Source organism: Schistocerca cancellata, chromosome 4 (assembly GCF_023864275.1).
Source record: "Schistocerca cancellata isolate TAMUIC-IGC-003103 chromosome 4, iqSchCanc2.1, whole genome shotgun sequence".
Taxonomy (NCBI): Eukaryota; Metazoa; Arthropoda; class Insecta; order Orthoptera; family Acrididae; genus Schistocerca; species Schistocerca cancellata.
In genome coordinates, this window is record NC_064629.1 from 718,074,588 (window position 1) to 718,094,480 (window position 19,893).

Genomic DNA, 19,893 nt, shown 5'->3' on the forward strand with positions numbered 1-19,893 from the left:
CTGACCTCTCGATAGGTCCCATAAATGATTAATGGGATTCATGTCGAGCGATCTGGGTCGCCAAATCATTCGTTCGAAGTGTGTAGAATGTTCTTCCAACCTATTACGAACAATTGTGACCCGATGAGATGATGATTGCCAACTATAAAAATTCCATCGTTGCTTGGGAACATGAAATTTCCCGAATGGCTGCAAATGGTAGCCATGTAGTCAATGATAGGTTCAGTTATACCAGAGGACCCACTCCATTGCACGTAAAAACAGTCCAAACCATTATGGAGCCACCACTGGCTTGTACATTGCCTTGTTGACGACTCGAACCATACCATCAGCTCTTATAAACTAAAACTGGGACTCATCTGACCAGGTCAGTCGGTTAGCGTCCAAGCGATACGGTCACTAGCCTAGGAGAGGGGCTGCAGACGATGTGCTGTTAGCGAAGGAACTCGCGTCGATCGTCTGCCACCATGGCCAGTTAACGCCATATTACACCGCACTGTCCTTATGGATACGTTCGTCGTACGTCGCACATTGATTTATGCTGTTACTTCACGCAGTGTTGCTTGTCTGTTACCACTGACAACTCTTCGCAAACGCCCATGCTCACGGTAGTTACGTGAAGGCCGTCGGCCACTGTGTTGTCCATGGTGAGAGGTAATGCCTGAAATCTACTATTCTCGTCACACTCTTGGCACTGTGGATCTCGGAATATTGAATTCTCTAACCATTTCCGAAATGGAATCTCCCACGCGTCTAGCTCGAACTACAATTCCGCGTTCAGAGTCTGTTGGTTTCCGTCGTGCGGCCATAATCACGCCGTAAACCTGTGTATATGAATCACCTGAGTAAAAATGACAGTTCCGACAGTGCACTGGCCTTTTATACCTTGTGTATGGAATAGTACCGCCTCATTTTTACGTGCATATCGCTATCCCGTGACTTTTCTCACCCCAGTGTAATCAGAAATAATCTTACCGCACTTCTCTGGGGCACATCAGGTATTACTTCCGAGCCTGTAGATGACTCTACACCCATGGTAACTTTCTGTGTCCTGGCTCTCGAGAAATTTTCAAACCTGTTATAAACGTCGTTAGATGTTCCACACGTACATATTATCTTTGGTAGGTGCTGGTGTTGTACTGAATAAAAAGTTTTTCATGAGGCCAGAAACAAGGAATTCACTACATAAATTGAATCAGTGACACTTTAGTTATTATGATAAAGATCGCGGATTGCGTTTCACATGATCAATATTTCCGGAATCCATGCTAGTTTCCATGGAAAAGTCACTGTCATGCCAATCAGGTCGTTGCGTCTGAACACAGACCTTTTCATAGAAATCTGATACATATACATATGATTGTTCTCTGGTGGCCACTGTTATTACAGTGGCATTTTGATTATTGCTACCAGTCTCTCTGTAAATATGATCCAAAATCTCAGGTACATTTGTTATCGACAAGTATAACGCGAGCATATTTTTGTCGTGAGTAGGGTTCCTAATTGTTCATTATAGGCAGTTTTTAGCCGTAGTTTTTATAATACTCCACTGGGACGGAGTTTACTACCGACGTTGCCCCACACGCTTTCTATTGGAGAATATCTGGGATACTGATGACCACGGGAGTACGTCAACATCACGCACTCAGTTCATACAGATACGTGTCATGAGTGGACGAACATTATCCAGTTAAAAATAGCATAACGACCCCGTCGCCTGGAGGTAACACATGAGGACGCAGTATGTCCGTGACGTACCGTTGCGCCTTCCCTCAGTTACTACCAGTCGTGACCTGAAGTCATACGGCACCGCACATCGCGACGCCAGGGTAACACCGCTGTGCCAGTCTGAAGAATAGGACCTCTCCCCAGGTCGCCGTCATACTCTCTGACGATGGTCATCTGGGGTAGTGCAGAATGGCGATTCATTGCTGAATACCATGCGAAGCCATTCCCGGTCACGGCACCACTCCAAATTGAACCCATCCTGCTGTGGGGTTAATGACAGCTTACGCTTAGGACGGTAATTTCTTAGTCTGCCTGCTGCCAGTCTCCTACGAGTGGTGCGGGTTGGTTCAAATGGTTAAAATGGCTGTAAGCACTATGGGACTTAACATCTGAGGTCATCAGTCCCCTAGACTTAGAACTACTTAAACCTAACTAACCTAAGGACATCACAAACATCCATGCCCGAGGTAGGATTCGAACCTGCGACCGTAGAAGCAGCGCGGTTCCGGATTGAAGCGCCTAGAACCACTCGACCACATCGGCCGGCCGGTGCGGTATTACACACAATGTTACAGGGAGTCTATTACTTGTTTTCGGATGCAAATTGCGGCTGTAAAGGGGTTAGCATGTGCTTGGCGGAAAGTTCGGCGATCGTCCCTCATTGTGGTGAGACGTGATCGACTGGAGCCTTGACGACTATACCTGCCCTCCCGTTTCCATGCAGTTCGACGTACGGCCGCTGTAACACCTGAATGCCCCAAAAACCCTAGATATTCCGTGATTCCACCAGCTGGTCAAATGGAGGCCCCTTTCAAACTTTGTCAGGTGCTCATATGTTGTCTCACACGTGTACGCGGCATCTCAGTGTCCTTCACAGTGATCACTAAACATCTGACGCTTTTCACCCCACCTATACATTCTCCACCAGCCCTGGTAACAGCACTAAACACGAAAAATACTAATTCACTCTGGTGGCAGTTCTACCTGTTACAGAGAATTACAGTCCTTGTCACTTATGTAATCGCTGATGGTCTGTACGTATACGAAGTTACATTGACACCCTACCATCTCTTCTGTGTGTGCCACGTTTTTTTCCTCATACAATGTAATTTCGCATAAAGTTCTATACGAGTCACAGTTTCTAAAATTCTGATTTTTTTATTATCAACTGTGAGTTACTTAACATTTTGTAGAATGATTCAGTAATATACATACTAGTGGATACACGTTACCTTCTGAAATCAACAGATTCTCCTGCAGTAGAGTCTGGTAATCAACAGAAGGATTCAACTTTAACTTGTATACCATTGATGTACTAGGCCAAATATTTTGCGTGCAAATTCCTTTTCTGTTATAATTGAATTAAGATTTAAACTATGTCCCATCTCAGAGCATCATAAATTCCGGAAAGCATTTCGGTTTTTTCTTCTAATAATTTTCGGGTGCACAGCCGTATCCCGTTGACATTCTGCCACAACATTTCGGCCCAGAGATATCCAGTCATTTTCACGTGAGTAGACAACTACTGAAGAGCTAAGGTTCACTCACGGCATTTATGCCGAACCTCGGGCATGCGAAATGTGCTGGCGTCTTTCAGTTCATGCGTCAAGTGATGACATGCGCGGGCAGTCGAGTTGTGTGCGCTGCCCTTGGTGGTGGAAGCAAGAGATGATCTAATCACTGAGTATCGAATGGCCCTGTCGACTCCGTTGTGACTGGATAATTTTAGTTATAGGATTCCAATTTTTACCCAGTTGAAAGCCGTTGTCACGATCTATAAGATTATCCTCAAGACGTATTTTCACCAATTCTTTGATTACTGAATCCCAAAAACTGGAAACTGGAGCTAAAATATTTGTTCTATTGCATTCCATTGAGTGTCCCATGGAAATGCAGAGTTCTGCTACTGCTGATTTTAACGGTTGCCAAAGACGGGTGTATCTTTCGTGTTACGTATAGCGCTCTTGACAGTTCGTGTCGTCTGGCCTATATATGCAGCACCACACTCACAGGGAATTTTGTAAACGCCCGCTTTTTTCAGTTATAAGTGGTCTTTAACCGATGCAACCAGGACCAAGCTTTTCAATGGAGGACGGAAGATAACCATCTTATTATTCCTAAGCAATCTGCCTATTGTAAAAGACACATTCCCGTAATATGGAAGGAACGCAGTTGATTTATAGTCATCATCAGTTTCCTCAGTGCGTTGCTTCTTTTTATTACAGCAGTGCATAGCCTTCCCAATTTGGCGTGAAGTGTAGCTGTTCTCTTTAAAAATCTTCACCAAGTGATCCAAGTGGGGGTTATCACCGTCCGATGTTACGTGCGCCCGATGTATCAAGGTACTCAGAACACCGGCGGTTCGTGGGGGTGATGGCAGCACCACGTTTGGAGATATAGATCTGTGTGCATGGGTTTTCTGTGCACAGAATGTTCCAATGACCCGTCATTCTTACGGCACTGTCTGAGGATCTTGAGGAGGAGAAAGCACTTGAGTCTGCTGTTTTAAAGCCCACGGTTTTGTGGGGTTATGTAGACGATACTTTTGTTGTATGGCATCACGGCAAACATGAACTGGAGAAATTCCTCTGTCACTTAAACTCATTACATGAGAACATCAAATTTACGATGTAGACTGAGAAAGATGGGCCTTTTCCCTTTCTAGACGTGCTAGTACGCCGTTCTGTCCTTTTTTTTTTTTTTTTTTTTTTTGCATGTGTCGTCGAACTTGTTTGAAGTGTCGCCGAACCCGAGGTTGACACTCTTTGACCATTATAAGGAAATTTGTAGGCACGTTCGAGCCTCATTTCGAACTTCTGTGCTGTAATGGGAGAAAGTGACGAGGTTTCAAAATAATGGACTTTTAATTTTGTTGCGCAATGTATTTTGGGCGTCATATGGTGATTTTCTTTGTCGTTTGTGTGGTGTCACCGCCAGACACCACATTTGCTAGGTGGTAGCCTTTAAATCGGCCGCGGTCCGCTAGTATACGGCGGACCCGCGTGTCGCCGCTGTCAGTGATTGCAGACCGAGCGCCGCCACACGGCAGGTCTAGAGACACGTCCTAGCACTCGCCCCAGTTGTACAGCCGACTTTGCTAGCGAAGCTACACTGACAAATACGCTCTCATTTGCCCAGACGATAGTCACCATAGCCTTCAGCTACGTCATTTGCTACGACCTAGCAAGGCGCCATTTATCCTTTGCGATGTATCTTGTGAAGCATGTACTATCAGACCGATGTGCACCAATTATGGATTAAAGTTAAGTATTCCATCAACTACGTACTTTATTTGCTACTATACATTCCCTTAACTGTTCCAGACCTCACGCCAGTCTGCGTGAGCTTTAACGCATGCCTTTCGGCTACCCGTCACTGTGGATTGGCTGTCTTGCCAGTCCACAACAGTTTGTACGTAGATGGTGAATGGAATTTGTGTATGAAACATGAGATTTTTGCATTCAGTTCCTCAACAATATAGTAAGTGCTCATAAACTTAGGATTCTTACGAACTTATTTTTCTCTCCTCTGATCTTTATTCAAATGTCTGCAGATGCTCATTTACACACTATATTTTCGAAAGTATTACGTACGCTTTAACTACATATACAACCAAGACGAAACAGACTGCTTTCAGCAGTGACGAGATTTTTATTTAAATGACATTTTGAGCTACCCCGGTAAGTTCGTGTTGCTGTTAAACTTCAAGGCACGTGCTTGCGGGGACTTCAAGATAACTTTCTACTATTACACTAGCTCAGACGTGTTCCATTTATAAGGTGTAGGACACAGAGTGTAAGCAAATTTGTATTGCACGAATTATATCTGTAAGGTGCACATATACTGAGCAGCTGCATGAGGTCTTTACAAGGAATATGCTTCAGTTTAGTCCTTCTTTATCTCCTGTTAAATTCCACTTTAATTTTTGCATTGTGCAATGAAAAAGTTCTTGCCACTGCAAAATTTAAAAACAAAGTTAGTCAGACTGCATTTATTCACATATGGGTTAGATTCTATATGAAGGGGTAATGTTGCAGGACAATAAAATTCTGGGAGTAGTCTATTATGAACTCACGGGTTAAAGTACTAAGTAGTGCAATGTTTTTAGTGTGGTGAATGCATCTTGGGATGGAGGATGTTTACATGTGATAAAATGGATCCCCAGCTGCGTCTACAATTGTCTGTCACGGTTAGATAATACAGGGACCTGCTGTCCAATTATTTGCTTTAGTTTGTTCGCCTGCAACACCAGCCAGGTGACATTTACACTTGGTGTGACAATGTCCCATCCCGTTTTTATTTACCAAAAGAGACTGAATGTAACAATCCATTCCTCTCTAACTGTGTCTGAATAGTTTGAGGAAGACTTAACGGGACATGTCACCTGATCTCAGTCGTATTGAGCACATCTACGTCGCCACCCAGCAAGATATGCGCGTCTGCGAATCAACTCTGAACATCTCCTTTAATTGTGACAGGTGATTGAGCGGTCACGGATCATGATAGTTCCCCACGGTCGTCAGTGTCTTGCGCTCATGCCACACACGGCACTAGGTACGTATATCTAGTTCATTATCCGCCTGGTTAGCTGAGTACGCCGGCAAGGTAGCTCAGGGTGTTCGGTCAGAGGGTTAGCTACCCTCTGTAACACAAAACTAAGCGAATGGATCAACTATAAACTTGAACGGGTGTCGTGGTACGTCAGCCCTGAACAAATACAACGAACAAAATGAGTTTTTTTTTTTTTAAAGAAGTTCTAACGTGCTTGCTTCCCATGCAACGGGGCCAGGTTCGATTATCGGCCGGGCAGTTTCTCAGCTCGTGGACTTGTCTTGCAACCCGGCGACCGAACTTCCCCGGATGGGGCCTCCCGGCCATCAATGCCACACGATCATTTCATTTTCTAGTTCAATTTGCTGATGAGTGTACTTGAGATTAGGCTATTAAATTTACAAACATTGTTGTATCTAATATACTGTATCGTCTAATGGAATTTTATACAGATTTTTTAAAGTATAAATAGACTTCACCTGTTTAACTGGGCTACGTATACGTCACTATCCGGTGATTGTCTGCAAACGCTGTTTCCCATTCTTTAGGTACTTACGGACAAAGTCCACAAAAATATATACGCAATCGAGATGGTATTTCGTGTGTAGAACAATCAAAAACAATTTCATGAAATGTCCACTGTTTTCGAGACGCACTTTCATCATCGTGAGTGAAGGAGAAGAACTTACAAGGGAGTTGCGACAGATGGGTTCTTGTGGGCAAGAACCAAAGGACTGCAGGCAATGTCACGGGAAAAATCTTCTGTGTTTCAGAGTGTATTTCGCTGACAGATTATCTCCAGGAGGGAGGGGACGGGGACGGCGAACACAAATTACTGTGGTGACCTGCTATTCAAACTGGAAGAGGCGGTGAAAGTGAAAAGGCCAGGGAACCTGCGGAAGCCGACCTCTTATTGCGACACAATGCTTCCGTTCCCAAGGCTTGTGCGACTCTAGACGTTTTGAGAAAGTGCTTTAAGAGCGTGCGTATCTTCCACCCTAACTAACTACATCTCATTATCCAAATCTGAGAACACATCCCAAGTTTGCTACTTGCGAGCGATAATGACAGCATCAGGAAATATTTCGGTGCGCAGAAGTGTTTCTTACTTGTTGTTGCTCAAAATAATTTGAACTATACTGCAGAAATGAGTTTATATCTTTGGTGAATATGTGGAAAAACTTAAAACATTCTTTATTTTTTGTTATTTGAAAATCTTTTTAACAACCTCTATGCTTCTGGGGGTCGATTAACTTCACTGCTGGAGAACTGCAAGTTACCACTGTCGAAGAGTTTTCGAGTCGAGGATGACAGTTTGGATTAGGGGCAGTAATGAGAGTTGTCAGTGAACTCTCTGTATATTTGCCTAACCCATGTAACCTATCAAGATTAATGCTGGAAAAATTTTGCCTGCCGTTTAAGTTAAAGGAAAAGGTATTTTTGTGCTCTATTTCACAGATGACCAGTAAACAGAATGATTGATCCAAGAACGAAAAAGGCTACAATATGATTTCTTAACGGCTTTCTTTTCCGGGTCGATTTCAGTTGCATGTGTCTTCTGCAAGATAGCGAGCCGGATATCCACTATCTTACGCTCTGTTTCTGTACACTATAAAGTAAGGTCAAACTGTCACGAACCCGAAGACTGGCTTGAACGCCGTAGTCATTTACAAGCCATGTATAACTGGGGATGAGATGCTCCAGCATTCTTCCGGCTTTGAACTGACTTACCCAGACCCTTGTAGTGGGACCTACAATTTAGGTGGTCTCAGAAACACGTCAACACTCGACATTTTTCATTTTCAAAATCATTTCTAGAGGTGAAAGACGTGATAATTACCAGATAAAATCCTAAGACTGAGTATCGTAACATAGACTCTTATAGCCATAGTCTGGAAGTTTGCGACTGAGGTACCGAGTCGCAGAACATAATATGGAATTGATATTTACAAATTTTCAGTTTTTTTCTGCCAACATTAGATACTCGATGACTACATAACTCAGTGAAGTTTATTTTTGTGCATAAGCACCAACGGACGCTTATTGTGTTTTCCTTGTTAATAGCGCTTACCAAGCACAATGTTCCAGCGGTTAAAACAGTGGACTCGTATTTGTGAGGAAGTACAATTGAAATACCCTTCTGCCTATCCACCTTTCTGGGTCTTAATCATATTATAAAGGGTGCTCAACCGGAATTTAACTTAATTTCTTCTGATGTGGTTAAAGTCTTCGTATCTAAGATACGCAGGTTGTACCATCATATAGATGAGAAGAATAATGGTTTTTAATTTTGTACTTTTTTTCACCGACTCTGAGTTAATAAAAAAGGGAAGTTGCAGTTTGACATCATCTCTGCATCGACGCCACTATAAATCGAGCATTAGCTCAATCGGACTAGAGGGGTGAAGAAATTCGCCCATAGCCTCGCTGAGAAACCATGCCAGTATTAGATTGAATTGATTAGGAGAAAACGTCAGAAAATCTGAATCAGAATAGTCAGACGATGGTTTGGACCCGGCTCCTACCGAAAACAACCAGTCTACAGGAACACAAACCTACGAGGACATGCTGCTAAGTAACTCCACCGAGTTTTTTACGTAAAAGCTCTTAAACCCTTTTAAATAAAACAATGTTATTAACATTCAACATCTTAACTCGTCATGTCTACATGTTTATTTCTCAAAATAGTGACAATGGCGACGAATACATTTCTCATCACGAGAGACCAGTTTGTTGATAGGACACTGTACAATGTCTGACTTCGTTGACGGAGCCATGTTACCTCTGCTTGCACCGCTTCATCAGTATCAAAGTGAAGTCGTCGAAGGTGTTTTTTAAGTTTTGGGAAGAGATGAAAATTGGATGGGGCCAAGTCGGGGTTGTACAGAGGATGATCGATGACAGTGAACGTAACGCATCGGATTATTGCACATGTCTCAGCGCTCGTATGTGGTCTGGCAGTGTTATGCTGAAGGAGAGAGTGTTCCATGTGTGGACGATGATGATGATAATGATGATGATGTTTGGTTTGTGGGGCGCTCAACTGCGCGGTTATCAGTGCCCGTACAAATTCCCAACCTTTGCTCAGTCCAATCTCGCCACTTTTATGAATGATTATGAAATGATGAGGACAACACAAACACCCAGTCATCTCGAGGCAGGTGAAAATCCCTGACGTCGCCAGGAATCGAACCCGGATGTGTGGACGAACTATTCGAATTCGAAACTCGATTACAGCACGCTGTTTCTCAGTAACCGACATAGTAAAGTTACAAACCGCCATGTTAGACGCTTCCATTCGCAGCCCTCTAGCGGCAGAGGTTTCCACCTTGCGTCATTGGATTGGTTGATGAATCTCTGTCGATATTCTACGGGTGTGACTCGGAGTAACTGGAACAGCATTCAAGCACAGGTCTTCTTAATTCAGCAGCATCTCGCCAGGTAGTGGATTATCAAGTTCTACTGAAATACTAAACTAAACTAAACTCCGTCCGAACAGGCCTTGGAAGGCCCAACGGTAGCGATCGACTGCCGTGTCATACTCAGCACACAGGCGCCACTGGATGCGAATATGGAGGGGCATGTGGTCAGCACACCGCTCAACCGGCCGTATGTCAGTTTCCGAGACCGGAGCCACCACTTCTCAATCAAGTATCTTCTCATTTTGCCTCACAAGGGATGAGTGCACCCCGTTTGCCAACAGCACTTGACAGACAGGATGGTCACCCATGCAAGTGCTAGCCGAGCCCGACAGCGCTTAACTTCGGTGATCTGACGGGAACCGATGTTACCACTGCGGCAAGGCCGTTGGCACTGAAATACAGGGTGTTAAAATAAAAGTTTTCCATATTTTTAGAGATGATAGTACGGTCCAAAACACGAAAATAGTCCAGTAAAAATGGGCTCTACAATGCGCACCTTAAGAACTATGAGCGCTTTTACATCTTCGTTCTTGTATTGCAAGCTCTTTGCTATTACGAAAAACCTAGACAATGCAGTAAACAAGTGAGTAACTAATGAGCCACATTATTCTGGTCTATTTTCTATTACACACGACCTGCACTTGTGAGCCATCGCTGAAGGAGGTGCTGAGTATGGTGTCAATTGGTTCAATTGGCTCTGAGCACTATGGGACTTAACAGTTCCCTAGAACTTAGAACTACTTAAACCTAACTAACCTAAGGACATCACACACATGCATGCCCGAGGCATTATTCGAACCTGCGGCCGTAGCGGCCGCGCGGTTCCAGACTGAAGCGCCTAGAACCGCTCGGTCACACGGGCCGGCGAGTGTCCATTTATATTAAGGCATGCTTCTGTCCGACGTCTTAGAGAATCACGTATTCTCTGAAAAACTCAAGGTTTCACAGATACCCTGGCAGGCACTGATGACCCGTCCCTGTAGTGTTTGTACATTAATGGGCTTGTATACACCAAAGATTTCAAGTGTCACCACAACCAAAATTCCAAGGGATTAAGCTCGGTGGAATGGGCTGGCCAACGTACTGGACCTCCCCGACCAATACATTGCACATTAAATGTCGGTGTGAAGTGTTCTCGGACATTTCGGAGGAAATGGGTAAAAATCAACAATCCCTCACAGCTCTTAAGGTATGTGTTTTAGTGCCCTTTCCTACTAGATATTTTTGTCTTGTTTCGGTCCATACTACAACATCTCAAATTATGGAATACTTTTTTAACGCCCTGTATATCTATGAAACGAGTTACTCTGTTGTCCCGCTGACATTTTTCTTGCCGGCCGCGGTGGTCTCGCGGTTCTAGGCGCGCAGTCCGGAACCGCGCGACTGCTACGGTCGCAGGTTCGAATCCTGCCTCGGGCATGGAAGTGTGTGCTGTCCTTAGGTTAGTTAGGTTTAAGTAGTTCTAAGTTCTAGGGGACTGATGACCACAGCTGTTAAGTCCCATAGTGCTCAGAGCCATTTGAACCATTTTTGAACATTTTTCTTGTTTGAATTTAAGAAACTGATAGTTGAATGCTCGGTATTATTGAAAACCCATCAACAGTTGTAGTTAAAGGAGTTCACAGTACGTTCCTTCTGCCAGATGTGATGCTACTAACCAAGGCCACTAAACAAAGGAGGCGTGTCCTCAACAGCTGCGGCACTTCCATGCAGCGCCATTGAGCCAGCTGAGTTATTTCATTGTGAGCGCCTCCTTCAGCTGTCCGTAACTTGGAAGGCGGCCGCCGCAGGCGCTACCATCGCCTGAGCGGCACCGTGAGTGTCGGCGTCGTTCGCATTTTATTTATTCTTTTCCAGTGGCTAGCCGCTTCTTTTTCTGTCAGCATCTCGTGCTGGTTATAATAATAGCTGGCATGCCGTGGCTCGAGCGCAGGCCCGGCACGCTTCGCCGGACTGCACTCCATATAAACGCCGCTCTTTCGCTCGGTTGACGCCAAGCAGACCCACCACTACAACCGATAGACCGCCGCCAGAAGCCAGTTAATTCTATTCTACAACACCTGGGCCATTAAGAAAACATGATTAATGTTTCATAGGCGGAAAGAAAGTAAGCTGCGTAGTTGAAAAATGTCATATTACCGCACTGAGCTGCTGGTAACATTCTTTATTTCGGCAACCACTTAGGATCGACTGACCATCATCAGGTTCATAAAAGTATTACAACTTGATTTTAGGTTAAACGCAATATCATTTCGTGAAATGTTGAAACCATATCGTATTATAAATTAACTATAATTACAGTTGTAACCTGAATGAGTACATTGTATAGCACAGTTTTTATACCTACATTGACGATGTAATTTACACTGAGGTGACAAAAAGTCTTGGGATAACGATTGCACATATACAGATGGCGGCTGTACCGCGCACAAAAGGTATAAAAGAGTAGTGCATTGGCGGGGCTGACATTTGTTCTCAGATGACTGATGTGAAAAGGTTTCCGACGTGATGATGGCCGCACGAAGGGAATTAACTGGATTTGAACGCGGTATGGAAGTTGGAGCTACACAAATGGGACACTCCATTTCGGAAATAGTTAGGGAACTCAATATTCCGAGATCCACAGTGTCATGAGTGTGCCGAGAATACCAAATTTCAGGCACTACCTTTCACCACAGGCAACACAATGGCCGACGGCCTTCACTTAACGACCGAGAGCAGCAGCATTTATGTAGAAATGGCCCTGAGCACTATGGGACTTAACATCTGAGGTCATCAGTCTCCTAGAACTTAGAACTACTTAAACCTAACTAACCTAAGGACATCACACACATCCATAACCGAGGCAGGATTCGAACCTGCGACCGTAGCGGTCGCACGGTTCCAGACTGTAGGGCCTAGAACCGCTCGGCCACACCGGCCGGCATTTGTGTAGAGTTGTCAGTGCTAACAGACAAGTAATACCGCGTGAAATAATAGTATAAATCAATATCAGATGTACAACAAACGTATCCGTTAGGACAGTGCGGCGAAATCTGGCGTTAATGAGCTACGGCAGCAAATGACCGTCGCGAGTGCCTTTGATGACAGCACTTCGCCGGCAGCGCCCTTACTGGATTCGTTACCATATCGATTGGAACCTATACAACTGGGAAACCGTGGCCTGGTTATATGAGTCCCGATTTCATTTTTTAAGAGGCGATGGTATGGTTCGAGTGTGACGCTGAGCCCACGAAGCCATGAAACCAAGTTGTCAACAAGGCACTGTGTAAGCTGGTGGTTGCTCCACAAAGGTGTGTCCTGTGTTTACATGCAATGGACTGGGTCCTTTGGTCCAGCTGACTGAAAATGACCATTTTCACCATTCATGGACTTCATGGTCCCAAACAAAGATGGAATTTTTATGGATGACAATCGTCAAATCACCGGGCCACAGCTTTTTGCGACTGGTATGAAGAGCATTCTGGACAATTTGAGCGAATTATTTGCCATCCAGATCTCCCATCATGAATCTCATCGAACATTTATGTGACATAATCGAGAGGGCAGTTCGTGGACAAACTTCTGCACCAACAACACTTGCAAAATTTTGGACGGCTATAGAGTTAGTATGGTTCAGTATTTCCTTTCTGTGACTCAAGCACGCAACGCTACCAGACTGCATTAAATCTTGCGGGTAGGCAGTGGTCATAATGTTTCGACTCATCAGCGTATGTAATCCGTGTCGAGTATGGAGGCGCATTTATTACGTCATTTACATGAACTAGGGAGGGGCTTGGTTGAAATCTCCGTCTGGTTATCCAGTAATATTTACTCTGTGGTTTAACTAGGTTAATTATTCCTACTGTCAGGATGGCTCGTTTGGAAACGCCACTGTCGATTTTCAGCCTCTTTCTTGTACAGTCTGAGCCTTTGTCTCTAATATAATGATTTCAACGTCAACGAGGCTTTGAGCCCCACTATTTCTTCGTTCCAAGTTTTGTAATTCGAGTTCGGATAACGAATCATATGACAGAGCAAACTATGTGTTTGTGGAATTACTCACAAATAGCCAAAGCTCAAAACAAAATACTCCATGACACGGACGTGATTGCTCGGTGCTGCCAAAACTACTTCGCACTTGTGTGGCATACATTTGTCGAGAGTTTCTCTGCGTTCTACTGACATATTCTGGCACTCGTCCAGAAGAGCAAACTGCAACTCTGGAAATGTTGCGAGAGTAGCTGGTCGGCCCAAGCCCTTCTTTCAGGCATATCCACCTCACTGTTAATGAAGGTATGTCCAGGAATCAGCTAGGATACCGATATGAAACAATACATCGGATTGTTGACTCTCGTCTTTGCGTCTTAGACGAATATCAGATTATATGGAGATTCGCGTGTCCACCAGATCTGATTCTGACCAACAGTATTATCTTGTCAGTGTGATATTTCCGAGAAAAAGTGCGCTGCATATAAAACCCCCTCAACTCTCACTGGAGAACAGAATACTCCTGCATTCAGAGTGATACTCTTCTCCAGCTCCCCTCCCCACTCCCCCTCCACCTCCAGGAAAACCACCATGTCACTCAGCTCAGTGGCAATACGGTGATCTGCTGCTAATGGCCGCCGCTGTGGCCGAGCGGTCCTAGGCGCTACAGTCCGGAACCACGAGGCTGCTACGGTCGCAGGTTCGAATCCTGCCTCGGGCGTGGATGTGTGTGATGTCCTTAGGTTAGCTAGGTTTAAGTAGTTCTCAGTGTAGGGGACTGATGACCTCAGATGTTAAGTCCCATAGTGCTTAGATCGATTTTACTGCTAACCCACACCGTGGAACAAAGTGTGTTGATGCCTCTTCTCGAAGGCAAAAACATGTAACTCGAACTAATGCTGTAAATCCTGCCATTGGTTGCATGCCACGCAACATTCCGCCTCTGTTTACGATGGTTTCTTATCAACAAGTAACATAATTCTCCGCTCTTGTTACTCACGAACAGTCTCATCCTGCTCTTCAAAACTTTGTATTGTTTCAGAAAATAAAGCCGCAATTTGAGCTTACATACAGCATCGCCCTACTGTGACTGGCACGCATCTTCCTTTCAGTGATACAGGAAGCCGCCAGTGCCAGTAAATCACGCTGTGGAAACCATGCAGTAACTCGAATAAAAAATCAGATTAAACTAGGACACACTGGAGAATTTCAATAACTGAACACTTCTCTGTTTCGAAACGTACTCTGCTATCAGTACTTCATTTATAAATATTTTTTAGTGGATAAGCCTTTCCTTTTTATATAGCTATTGTAAACAGCTGTGCTCAAAGCTATTCTAGAAGAGATAACCTTCGAGGAATATCAAAGGGCACAATATCAGTATGTGAATGAGTCTGAACGAGCCAGAACTGTCGGCCTCTAGGAAATCGGTATGTCATAATGTGGATAGTAAGCTCGTCAAACAAAATATTGTTCACCCCCTTGAAAGATCACAGTGGCCACTTTGGAACACTGTAGATGGTGTTGATTGGTACCAGGGTGTGATGTGCGTCTCCATCGCTGACGTAAGTCATGATAGTGAAGTGGTGCTTATGTGTTAGTCGGTTGTATGTATTTAGCGTATTAAGATGGGTTGACATCAAGACGTGACGGAATGGCAGAAAGAAACTACCGCGTTTCGATGTGCCCAAGACCACACTGTGAATGAAGTTGCCTGATTTGAAAATGTTTCAACGCGAATTCTCCTACGTGTCACCAAGCAATGGCGCACCAATCTCAGCCGTGGAACACAGCATAGAAACAATAGTCGTAAGAGTTTCAAACCGACAGGGACCAGATATGAGTATCACACCAGTTACCGAGAAAACTTTTCAAAGAAAACTGCATCCGATGAACAGTTGGAGATGGGTACCACGCAAAAGGCCATTGCTCACAGCAGTACATAATGCTCCACGTCTTCGGTGGGCCAAACAACAGAGGAAATGGACAGTTCCTGACTGTAGGAGCGTAGTGTGATCCGACAAGTTACGATTTGCCGCGTTTTAAATAATGCGAGGCATCGAATGCACTGTTGTGCAGCAGAATAATTTTATAGTACATGTTTAATTTTTTCAAAAATTCTACCAGGCGAGCTCGGAGTAGAGAAGGTTACTTCTGGGCTGGTGTGCCAATTAGAATGTCAACAAAGTACATCACGAATGCGACAGATCTTAGAGAGAGGCGGGCAGAGATGCAAACGTTGCCATGCTACATAACAAGGCACGGTGAGGTAACACTACGTAACTTCACCAGACGAGCACCACTCAAAAATCAAAAGTAGGCAGAAAGAACCACAGCGAGCCAACGAGCGCTGACGGGTTGATAAGTGAGGGTAGATGCGCTCATACACCCAGAGCCACCACGTCATAGGACTGGGCTCGCCCTTCAAATAACGAGGCTTTCGGAGCTCAAAGACACATTCAGTCGTGCTGTCATTCTGCCCATCTCGCTAGAACGAGAGAGAATGACAGTGTATTGACTTTCAGCGAAACCATGACAAGCTGATCGATGATGGCCAGCCTGCTACCTGCTGGCTGACTTCAACATCGAGATGCAGCCAACCTGATGCATACCACAGCTGCGGTCTGCCGTTGTTGCCTGTTGGGTCACCGTTGATGAGAAGACTACTACTCAGCCAGCTCTACTACACTACGAGCCATCGCAGGTCTGCAAGCTGCCATCTCCACACCGACCAATTGTTGTGCGTCCGCGCAGTCTCGTGGCTGACTCCTGAACATCTGCTTTTCGACCCATGGTGCATAACCAGAGCCTAGTTTTCACGACAGCCAGCATCCTGGAGCACAGTTGGCAGTCTCCATCTGAGCACGCGACGAGCTGCCTTCGAGAGTACCGAGGTGGAACCACACTGTCTTGTGGGACGTTCGGCCAGTACAGCACGCGACCGAAGCGCTGACAAAACGGACCGATGTCGCCACTCGCTGAAGAGCCATCAGCACTTCTTCATGACACATATTTACGTCCAGTCACTGAAGATACTTATAACACTTATAACTCTGTACACATTGTACAAGAAATAAAATTCCATTTCCTGTATACGTATCCTTTTTTGAGGTGCAAGTTTCCCTGAAGTTAATTTATTGCAATCAATGTAGATTGATATTTCTTTAGTTTCTGTTGAAATATTACATCCGAGTCTTAGAAGTAATGTATTTGTAGATTTATTTTCTGTTTTGCCATAGATCACTGCTTATCAGTTCGTTTACAGTTCCTTCGAATAATCGCTGCACTTCAAGACCGCTAAATTTGTGTGGTAAAAAACATGTCTGTTTCTTGCTAGTGGTCATGCATGTAAATTGTGAGACCCATGTTATACTTAGACAAAGGAATTTAAAAAAAAGCCACTTTGCCCATATGTATAACTTTATGGAACAAACTACTCAAGAGGTATTGCATCCTACTCATAAAATTATATTAGTTAGTTTTTCTATACCCATCCTATATTCCCTAACGAAACTAATGGCGTTCACTGGAGTTTGAGGATCCTATATCCTCATACATCATTTATATTTATTATTTTTTCGGCATTTATACTAAGTTTATGCTTCCTGTGGCTGCATGTAGAAGTGTGGTATATCGACGATCACACAGCAATAGCTGGTGTTGCTGTGCCCAGTGGTAAAATATAGTCTTTGCCTGTCGACAGTATTCTGTGAATTGTTGTTCTTGTTCACGTTGTGTGAGCGCTGGGCGCCAAATTTCAGTAGTTGCAATTGGTTGTTAGAGCTGGTCGGTAGCATTCGTAAGATGTGGGAGCGTCGATGTGCATGTCGCAGCACATTATCACATTAATTACTGTGTAGACAGGACGTTTGACATGTTATTAATCAGCCTGCTTGGTTGAACATAAGATCCACTGTGAAATAATTTCTGGAAGGTTCTGACATACAGACATTTTTCAGACAGTAAATAGGAAGTCCTTTTTTCCGATTTTAACTGTTCTAACTTAAAGCCTTCACTGTCCGCATTATCATCCATGTGTGGATAAATTTGCACAGTTTCTTTTATTCAGATAATTTAATGCAGCAAAGAGAGACTCGTGAGCCACAGTTTAGGAAAAGATAGGACAGAGTTGGAATTGCAACGGGAAGAGGATTAATGTGGCACTGTTATTTCGGTGGAAATGTTACGGAAGGTGCTCAGAAAACAGGATTTTCTGGGAGGAAAGTTAATTTCAGATGTAAAATCTAAAAGCATTCCAGGAGAAATTAAGAAATGATGGTTGATGCCAGCGTTCATCAAAACATCAGAAAAATTAATGACGTGTGCCAAAGATAGTTGCACAAGTAGCTCAGCAGTCAAGCCTGGTGTTGATGTGTTAAAATGTGTTTATTAATTGCATATGCGCCAGTGCGTCTTGAAAGTGATTCAGGGAGTGTTTGAGAGGTAGAGAACGGGAGCATCGAGGACAATGAAGCAGTCGATAGCTGGAGAGTGGTGACCCTTAGCGAAGCTGCAAGCCGCGCTGCCGCCGCAAGAATATCTCTGAGGCTGGGAAAAGGTCAGCCGCTCTCGGCACTCGGCCAGCGGACTATCAGCCGCCCAGACACCTTCAGAGCTCACCACGTGCCTTCCTTCCGTTATTCTTATAGCTGCACGTCAGTCTAACTCATCCTCCGCGACACTGTAAACGCAAGGCGACCCAAAACTAGCACAGAAATTTAAAAGCCAGCAGCTTGCTGAATACTCGTAAAGATTCAATCAATTTCACAAGACGATATCTTCTATACGAATGAAGGCAGAAACTCCTGGTGAATTTTAACTGATGCATACAATTAATTTTAGGATCAAAGTTTTCATTTATATTTCACAAAAGTTTAATGCGTCCTCCACTGGGCGCTCGACAAAAATCACTACGATATCAAACTCACACCTTGCTTTTGCAAGCGTATCGACAGCTACTGCGTTCACTGCTGTTGAAATATGTGTACGGCACATTTGGGCGGGAGTCCCCTTTAGGGAGTTCGGCCACCTGGTGCAAGTTTTCTTATTTGACACCACTTCGGCTGCCTGCGTGCCAGTGATGGTGAAATAATGATGAGGACAACAAACACCCACTTCCCGATCGAAGAAAAGCTTCGACCCGGCCGGGAATCGGACCTGGATCCCACGCATGGCTTCCAGTTGTGCCGAACGCAGCTACTGACGCGGAAGCTACTGCTGCTACACGGCGTCGCACTTCACCCAACGTTGTTGGAAGCTGAGATATATATACTGTCTTTCACAAACCCTAACAAAAAACCACACATACCGTGAGACAAGGCAATGCCACATCTGTACGCCCCCTATGGGTGATCCGTAGTTGAGGCAGCTCATTAAGAAATGCTCTTACATGCGAGTGTCAGAATGGACTGTAGATTATTTCTCGGCCGGCCGCTGTGGCCTAGCGGTTCTAGGCGCTTCAGTCTGGAACCGCTCGACCGCTACGGTCGCAGGTTCGAATCCTGCCTCGGGCATGGATGTGTGTGATGTCCTTAGGTTAGTTAGGTATAAGTAGTTCTAAGTTCTAGGAGACTGATGACCTGAGATGTTGAGTCCCATAGTGCTCAGCGCCATTTGAACCATTATTTCTCGAGAAACGGTTCAAAACACATGAAGCTTTGGATAATCTCTCTCGTACTCGACTATGATACGTCACTGCTGTGTTCTCCATATTCTTAAGTTGCGGCGGTTCACTTTTCCACTCGAATGGAATTTAACCTCATCTTTCAACGCCAAACGTGAAAGGGAGTTACGATATTGCAGCGACTGTGTTGTTCCGAAGTACGTTGCTTTGGAAAAACACAGGCACTGTAGTGTCGTACTTATCCGCCGACACCGGACAGGCGACTTTCAATTAAAATGTCTCCCCTATACGGGAACATACAGGGTGATTCAAAAAGAATACCACAACTTTAAAAATGTGTATTTAATGAAAGAAACATAATATAACCTTCTGTTATACATCATTACAAAGAGTATTTAAAAAGGTTTTTTTTACTCAAAAACAAGTTCAGAGATGTTCAATATGGCCCCCTCCAGAGACTCGAGCAATATCAACCCGATACTCCAACTCGTTCCACACTCTCTGTAGCATATCAGGCGTAACAGTTTGGATAGCTGCTGTTATTTCTCGTTTCAAATCATCAATGGTGGCTGGGAGAGGTGGCCGAAACACCATATCCTT

At 44.4% G+C, this 19,893-nt stretch overlaps 1 protein-coding gene and 1 pseudogene across 3 annotated transcripts in view; both read right to left on the minus strand.

The window, feature by feature from the left end:
• LOC126183746 (uncharacterized) overlaps positions 1 to 19,893 on the minus strand; it is a 526,769-nt gene that overhangs the window by 188,271 nt on the left and 318,605 nt on the right. The gene's annotated exons all lie outside the window — the stretch shown is intronic.
• Positions 9,974 to 10,091, minus strand: LOC126185709 (5S ribosomal RNA; annotated as a pseudogene).